The sequence below is a fragment of the Otolemur garnettii genome, unplaced genomic scaffold (genome assembly GCF_000181295.1).
Source record: "Otolemur garnettii isolate 467f Iridium unplaced genomic scaffold, OtoGar3 scaffold00071, whole genome shotgun sequence".
Classification (NCBI taxonomy): Eukaryota; Metazoa; Chordata; class Mammalia; order Primates; family Galagidae; genus Otolemur; species Otolemur garnettii.
In genome coordinates, this window is record NW_003852466.1 from 7,896,790 (window position 1) to 7,905,744 (window position 8,955).

Genomic DNA, 8,955 nt, shown 5'->3' on the forward strand with positions numbered 1-8,955 from the left:
ACGGCAGAGAGCTCTCTGCAGCGTGTGGAATTCACACAGAGGCTACAACATAGGAACCAATCTTGTATGATTATTTTACCAGTTGACAGGCCGAGCATGAGACAGAGATACAGAAAAGACTAAAAGAAAACAGGGAAGATATTCCTACATAACTTAAAGATGGGCTGATTCATCAGAAAGATTCAAAAATTCTAAATGTCTACCCTCTTAATATCATACCGACAAAACACTCGGAGGAAAACATGGTAGAATGTGCAGGTGACTTGGACAAATCGACAGTCACTGTGGGTGTGTTAGCACCTCTCCAGCAACTGATGGGGCCGTAATTTAGGAGGGGTTCAGAGGAGACGGGTACTGATGCTGAGGTCCAGATTGTGTGGGTCTTGAGTCCCCAAGACCATGTATGCACATGTGAACAGCTCTCCAGGATGGTCTGTGAGCTGCTGGCTCAAAGTGCTAGAAGTAATAGCCTGGAGAAATCTACCAAATACTGGTTTGAATAAAAAAATTTGTTTATTTATTTATTTAGAGACAGAGCCTCATTTTGTCACCCTGGGTAGAGTGCCGTGGTGTCACAGCTCACAGTAACCTCTAGTTCTTGGGCTTAGGCAATTCTCTTGCCTCAGCCTCTTGAATAACTGGGACTACAGGTGCCCATCACAACACTCGGCTATTTTTTTGTTGCAATTTGGCCAGGGCTGGGTTTGAACCTGCCACCCTCGGTATATGGGGCCGGCGCTCTACTCACTGAGCCACAGGCGCCCCCCCAGAATAACAAAATTTAAATAGCTGTATGTCAAGGATTTCTCATGTCTTCAGCTACACATCAGGAAGGGCATTAAAAAATTATATTTGCTAAATTACCTGGGGGAAAATCTATTGCTCAATCATAGCTAACAGGAATGAGACTCTGGCTGAGTGTGCTAGGCATTGTGCTGAGTATTAATAATCCATTTAATTCTCATAAGAATCTTGCTTGTGGGTTGAGGTTGTACTATGATTGTCTAATTTTATGAATGTGAAAATCTAGGCAAACAAAAGGTAAATTTGCCTAAATGTTGCAAATAGATGAAAGCAACATTGAACCCAGGCGGCCTGTGCGTGCGGCTACTCTCCTGACTAGGTGAGCTGGGAAGTGGCTACTCTCCCGACTATGTTACCTGGCACTGCTGGCTGCTGATTAAGCATTTCTTGCTCTGATTTGATTTCTGGCAAAATCTCTCAGCAAGCCTAATTTTATCTGCCTTTAAAAATATGATAGCTTGCCTTTTTTATATTCCTGCAACATACCTTTTATACCAATATGGGGAAATAATTTTGAATGTCTGTGAAATGACATCACATTTTTATATTTGCAAAAGTGACCATCAGTGCAACTGTTGGCTAACCTGAACTGACTGGGAAAACATTCCAAGTTCATGTTCACTCTAATAGCATGAAATGAAAGCTGATTTTATAGCCTTCCTCTTTTGATAATTAAAAGCCAGGTAGTGTTTTTAAAATTTTGAACTAGAATATTGGCTCAAGTATATAAGGAATATAGATATGTCAATAACTAACCTACGACTGAAGCAAAATCTATAGAAAAATTATTTTCAGACATATTGGGTTTCATCCTGAAAGGAAAAAAATTGAAGTGTGAAAGCAACAAATGCTTGGAATTGCAGAGATGGAAATAAAGATCTGATTCTTAATCAGTTGAAATGATTATTAATAAACTAAATGAAGAAATAAAACCCCACCTCTCAGCATGATCCCAAATACATTTTTTTAATGATTAAAGAATTTGTTCTTGAAGATATTAACTCTTTCTTCCTCTGTGAGCCTCCTTAGAATTCCTTAGCATAGTTTAACTGCAATGCAGAAGATTAAGGTTTGAAATTAGGTGAAAAAATTGTGAAAAGGAATAGAAATATGCAAAACAATTCATACTGCTCTGTGAATTATAGAGAAGCCTCAAAAACATGAACAAAAGGAATTATTTAAATGTCATCCCATTTAAATGGTAAATTCTCCAGGACATGTTTTTTAGCTCCTTGGCAGTGAGTGAACCGATCGACATGGCCCCTTGTTTTGAATGTCCTTTCTCTCTCTTCTCCCACTCCCAGGCATCTTCACTCCTTCCATATGTCTGGATCAATCTGCTGATTTCACTAACACTTTCCATTTCCCTTCAGACTCGAGTGAACCATGAGACTCTGGTGTGATCAGAAATCAGGAACTTATTGATTATGGATTGTCTTTTCATATCAGTATATCCCTGGTCCACTTCTTGCTTTTCCTTAGATAATTGAAGGTAGATTAATTTCCATTCTACTTATCTAAATAAAGGAAACTACATAGGCTTAAAAATATTACAAGGCAGCCTTTAGTGGGCCTTTTAGGGTGAAATATACCACAGAGACCAGGACACAATAAAGTACATCAGGAGGTTGTAAGTGCTTTTCAATTCAGAAAGTGGCAAGAGAAAACTCACAGTGGAAGGCTTTACGATTTTTTTTCTTTGAAATCCTCATGCAGTTTAAGAAGATTGGAGAAAACATATTCCAGCAGGCTTGGCAGTCACTCAAATTTATGTGCTCTAAGTTTAGAACCAAACTCAATCTGCACCCCCCATTCAAATTCTGGTCTGTGCTGGCAAAATACTGCTTACTTGTTCAGAGGGAGAAGGCAGGCTTTGTAAAAACCCCCCAAATTTACTGGGCACTAAATAACTTCTCAACAATTATATTATTCTCAGCTTAAGTAAAATTGAATTAAACACATATGGGTGACATTTTCCTTCTAACACATGGGTATGAAATAAATAGAAAAATACTTAGCAACACCTGTTTGGGTTTAGTAAGACTTACTAGTGCCTAAAATTTGCCTAAGTTCATTTGATTTTTCCAAAGTGCTGTAAGATTTCCTAGCTCTTTCTATTTTTCCATCACTGCCTCCTTTTATATTTTGAGGAAATGTTTGTTTAAGCATAATAATCTTTTTGCAGTGTTTGAAATCCAAATATTGCAATATTGTGTTAAGACGCAAAAGCAGAAATGTGCAAAGATGTACCATCATCTATTTATATTTAATATATATAAGCATATATATATGTTTAAAATATTTAAACATATGCTTCATTCAAGCTACATAAAAAATAGAGCTCAACCTAAGTATTTTATATAAATATGCATTTTAAATTATTTCGCATACCAACTCTCAGAAATCCATGTATCCATGGGCACAATATATTGGAAAGACTGACAGGTTAAGATTTAGGGGTGATCCAAAGAAGCATGTTATTTAGCTTCTCTGAAATATTTCCTTAACTATAGAGTGATGGAGTTGGATTTGATAATATTTAAACTAATTTCTTATACCCACTTTATGTAAGTCAGTGATTCCAGTGGGAAATTTAAAAATTACTTTTGACAACGTGGTTAACAATGTGAATTTTAACTGGATTTGGTTTGTGAGTTGTTGCTTTATCTATTCTTATCGCAAGTGAATGCCAGCCATGTTGGATATTCCAAGTTCTCTTGAAACCCTCCAGACTATTTACCGGGTACTTTTATCAATCGGAATGTGTAGCAGCCAGATTTAATTCTAGCAACCAAAATGTATGTCAGTAGAGTACTTAGGAATTGAAGTAGTGCCATCTCCATGCCTTGCTTTATATTTTTCTGCCCAGAGTTGTGACATGGTATAATATAATAGTTATGAATGTAATCTCTGAAGTTAGATTTTTTTGCTTAAAATCTTAGCTCTGCCACTTTTTGACTGCTTGACTTTGGGCAAGTTACTTTTTCTCTCTGTGCTTCCATTTCTTTAACTATAAAAAGAAGATAAACTTGTTTCATTGGGAAGTTCTGAGGAGTTCATGATTTTGTGCTCAAAGTGCTTAGAATAATCCCTGGCACATCGTAAATTTTCAACACATGTTGGTTATTTCTTTGCTTCTTATGTGTCTGCCACGGTGGAATTTAACCCCTGTAAGAGCAGAAAACCCACTAGCCTGTTTATCGTTGTGACAGGTGCTTTGCTGAGCCTGCCTCTTTCTCTCCCTTTTTTCTTATTGGAGTAAAATTCAGATAACATAAATTTAACCATTTTAAAGTACAGAATTCGGTGGCATTTAGTACATTCTCAGTGTTGTGCAATCACTGCCTCTCTCTGGTTGCTTAAATGCCGTTTACCATGTGTACCTTCCTCTCTGTTTCTGGTTGGAGAGTTTTTGTCCTGAAATGATGCTGAATTTTGTCGAATGCTTTCTTTGCATCGATTGAGATTGTCATGTGGGTTTGTCCTCCATTCTACTAATGTCATATCAATGTAACCAATTCATTGTTCGTATGTTGCATTCCTGGGACAAATCACACTTGGTCATATAGTATAATCCCCTTAGGATGCTCCTAGATTTGGTTTGCAGGTATTTTGTGACTTTTGCTTGCATATTCATAAGGTGTATGGGCCTACTGGCTTTTTTTCTTAGGATGGCTTTAGCTTTAGTAGACTGTGAATGCTAATCTCACAGACTGAGTTAGTACATACCCCTTCTTCCATATTTTTGGAAGCGTTTGAGAAGACTTTGGTGTTAATTCTTCTTTAAATGTAGAATTTACCAGTGAAGTCATCTGGTTCCAGCTTATTCTTATTGGTAGTTTCTTTTTTGTTTTTCTGATGGCTTATTAATCTCTTTATGTATTCAGGGTCTGCACAAATTTTCTACTCCTTATTGAATCGGTTTTGGTAATTTGGATGTTAGTAGGAATTTGTCTATTTTATCCAGGTTGTCTAATTTGTTGGTGTATAATTATTCATAATATTTTCTTATAATTTTTTTATTATTATAAAGTTAGTAGCAATGTCTACACTTTTGCATGTGGTTTAGTATTTGAATCTTCTCTCATTTTTTTTTAATCAGTCTAGCTAAAGGGTTGTCAATTTTGTTGACCCTTTCAAAGAAACCACTTTTAGTTTTGTTTATCCTATTGTTTTTCTATTCTATATTTTATTTAACTCGACTTTAATTCTCATTTTGTCATTTTCCCCAGCTGTGAGTTTAGTTTGCTCTTGTTTTTCTAGTTTTTTCATGTGTTAAGGTAGGTTTTTCACTCTTGATCTTTTTTTCTCTTTTAATGGAAGCATTTATAGTATAAATTTCCCTGTGAGCATCACTTTCACTAGATCCCATAGGTTTTAGTGTGTTCTGTTCTCATTTTTATTCATCTCAAAGAATGTTCTAATTTTACCTGTGAGTTTGGTCCATTGGCTGGTTAAGAGTGTACTGCTAAATTTTTACATATGAACTTTCCAGTTTTCCTTCTGTGATTTATTTCACTGTGGTTAGAGAAGACATTTTGTATAATTTTAATCTCCTAAGATTTATTGAGACTTGTTTTGTGGCCTATGGCAGAGAACGATGTCTGTGCACTTGAGAAGATGTGTGTTTGACTGCCATGAGGTGGGGTGCTCTCTATGTCTGCTGCGTCTGGTGGGTTTAGACTGTCGTTCAAGTCCTCTATTCCCTTACTGATGTTTTGTCTAGTTCTATCCATTATTGTAATTGGGGTATTGAACTCTCCTAATATTGTTATAAGAATATTTCTCTCTTCAAGTCTGTCAATGTTTATTTTATATATTTTGGGGATTTGTTATGTATGACTATGTCTGTTAATTGTTATATCCTCATGATGGATTGACCCTTTTATTGCTACATAATACAATTTTTTGTCTCTTATAATTTTTTGTCTTGGGGTCTATTCTGTCTGACGTTAGCATAATAAAATCAGCTCTCTTTAGTTATTATTTGCTTGGACTATCTTTCTCCATTCTTTCACTTCCAATCTACTTGCAGCTTTGGATATAAAGTAATTATGTTATAAATATTAATAGTATATATTAAAAGTTAGCCATAGTTCTTATTATCTATTCTTTGATATCTGCATTTTAATTGGGGAGTTTGATCCATTTATATTTAGTTACTGTAAGAAAGAACTTACTTCTGCCATTTTGCTATTTCTTTTTTATAAATCTTAAAACTGTTATTCTTCAGTTCTTCCTTTAATGCCTTCTTTGTGATTAATTTTTTTTTGAGTGCGCCATATTGGTTCTTTTCTTTTTTCTTTTCTTTGGCATTCTTTTTAGTGTTTTCTTAGTATCTATAATGGAAATTACAATTAACATCTTAACTTCATGATTGTTAAATATGAATTGGTGCCAGTTAGTTTCAGTAATATACAAAGACTGCTCTTTCATTACTCCTTTTATTTTGTTGCCAGAAATTACATCATGTTTATACATCATGTGCCCATTAACATAGATTCCTAATTACGGTTTCTACACATTTGTCTTTTTTTTTTTGCAGTTTTGGCCGGGGCTGGGTTTGAACCCACCACCTCTGGCATATGGGGCCAGTGCCCTACTCCTTTGAGCCACAGGCACTACCCCTACACATTTGTCTTTTAAGTTACGTTAGAAAAAGAGTTACAGATCAAACATAAGATACTACTGACACATATTTACCTACGTAGCTACTTTTACTATTGTTATTTATTTCTTCACATGACTTTAAGTTATTGTCTATTGTCTTATTATTTGTCTGGAGGATTATCTTTAGCATTTCTTAAGGGATTATATGCAAAGCCCAAAAAGATAGTACAGTTGGCCCTCTGTATCCACATCCATAGATTCAACCAATCACAGATCAAAAATATTTAAAAAGAGGCGGCATCCGTAGCTCAGTGGTTAGGGCACTGGCCACATACACTGAAAGCTGGTGGGTTCGAACTTGGTCCCAACCTGCTAAACAACAATGACAACTGGAAAAAAAAAATAGCTGAGGCTCAGCACCCATAGCTCAATTGGTTATGGTGCTGGCCACATGCACTGAGGCTGGCGGGTTTGAACCTGGCCCAGGTCAGCTAAGCAACAATGACAACTGCAACAAAAAATAGCCAAGTGTTGTGGTAGACACCTGTAGTCCCAGCTATTTGGGAGGCTGAGGCAAGAGAATCACTTAAACCCAAGAGTTTGAGGTTGCTGTGAGCTGTGATGCTATGGCACTCTACAGTGCCACAGGGTGACAGCTTGAGACTGTATCAAAAAAAATTCAAAAAGACAAAACAATAAAAAGTAACAATGCAAAAGTACAGAGTAATAAAAATGAAAATACAGCATAACAATAATTTATAGAGCATTTAGGTATTATATATAAGGGAATTGAGCATCCACAAATTTTGGTACCTAAGTGGTTTTAGAACTAATCCCTGTGGGCACAAAGGAGCAACTGTATATACCTTTTCTTTATTAAATATATTTTAAAAATTGATAGTTTTTATTTTGTACAACATGATGCTTTAAGTCATGTATACATTGTGAATTGGTTAACTCTAGCAAATTAATAACTCCTTTAGTATTTCTTGTAGAACAGACCTACTGGTGATTAACTTCTTCAGTTTTTGATTATCTGAAATGTTTTAATATTGCTTTCATTTTTGAAGGATAGTTTTGCTGGAAACAGAACTCTTGGGTAACAGTTTTTTAGTATTTTAGATATATAATCCTACTGTCTTGGGGCCTCCGTGGGCTTGAAGCAGAATTGACAGTTAATCCTGTCGAGGTTTCTTGCATGTGATGAGTCACTTCTCTCTTGACACTTTAAGGATTTTGTTTTTGTCTTTTGCCAATTTGACTAAAATATGTCTTAGTGTGGATCTATTAGGATTTATTCTGCTTGGAGTTAGTTGCAACTCTTGGATGAATAGGTTCATGTCTTTTATCAATCTGGGAGGTTTTTGGCCATTATTCTTTAAATATTCTTTTTTTAGCCCTTTCTCTCTTCTCTCTCTGAGTCTCCCATTATACTTATATTGGTCAACTTGATGGTGTCCCACATATCTTTTAGGCTCTGTTCATTTCTTTTCTTTTCTTTTTTTATTGTTGGGGATTCATTGAGGGTACAAGAAATCAGGTTCCACTGATTGCATTTGTTAGGTAAAGTTCCTCTTACAATTGTGCCTTGCCCCCAAAAGGTGTGTCACATACTGAGACCCCACCCCTCCCTCCTTCCCTCTCTCTACTATTTCTCCCACCCACCCTTCCTCCTTCTCTCTCTCTGCTGTCTCCTTCCCCTACTCCCACTGTGTCATTAATTGTTCTCATATTAAAATTGAATACATAGGATGCATGCTTCTCCATTCTAAGAATAATGTGTCCCACTTCCATCCAGGTTAATATGGAGGCTGTAAAGACTCCATTTTTAATGGCTGAATAGTATTCCATGGAATACATATACCAGCACTTGTTAATCCATTCCTGGGTTGGGGGGCATTTAGGCTGTTTCTACATTTTGGCAATTGTAATTTGAGCTGTGATAAACAGTCTAGTACAAGTGCCCTTATAGATTTTGTGGTGTTGGAAATTCTTGCTGGGGTTAGATGATATCTCAGGGTGATTTTGATTTGCATTTCTTTAATAATTAGGGATGATGAGCATTTTTTCATGTTTGGTAGCCATTTGTCTTAATTTTTTTTAAATTGACATGTAAGTTCTTTTTTATTTTTTTTTTACTAAATCATAGCTGTGTACATTAATGCAATTATGGGGTACAGTATGCTGGTTTTATATACAATTTGAAATATTTTCATCAAACTGGTTAACATAGCATTCACTGCATTTTCTTAGTTATTGTGTTAAGACATTTATATTCTACACTTAGTAGATTTAACATGTACCTTTGCAAAATGCACCATAAGTGTGGTCCCACCAACTACCCTCCCTCCACCCATCTTCCCCCCTTCCCCTCTCCCTCCTTTTTCCCCTTTAACTTGGGCTGTAGTTGGGTTATAGTATTCATATGGAAGTATGGGTGCTTATAAATTGGTTTCATAGTAGGACTGAGTACATTAGATACTTTTTCTTCCATTCTTGAGATACTTTGCTAAGAAGAATATGTTCCAGCTCCATCCATGT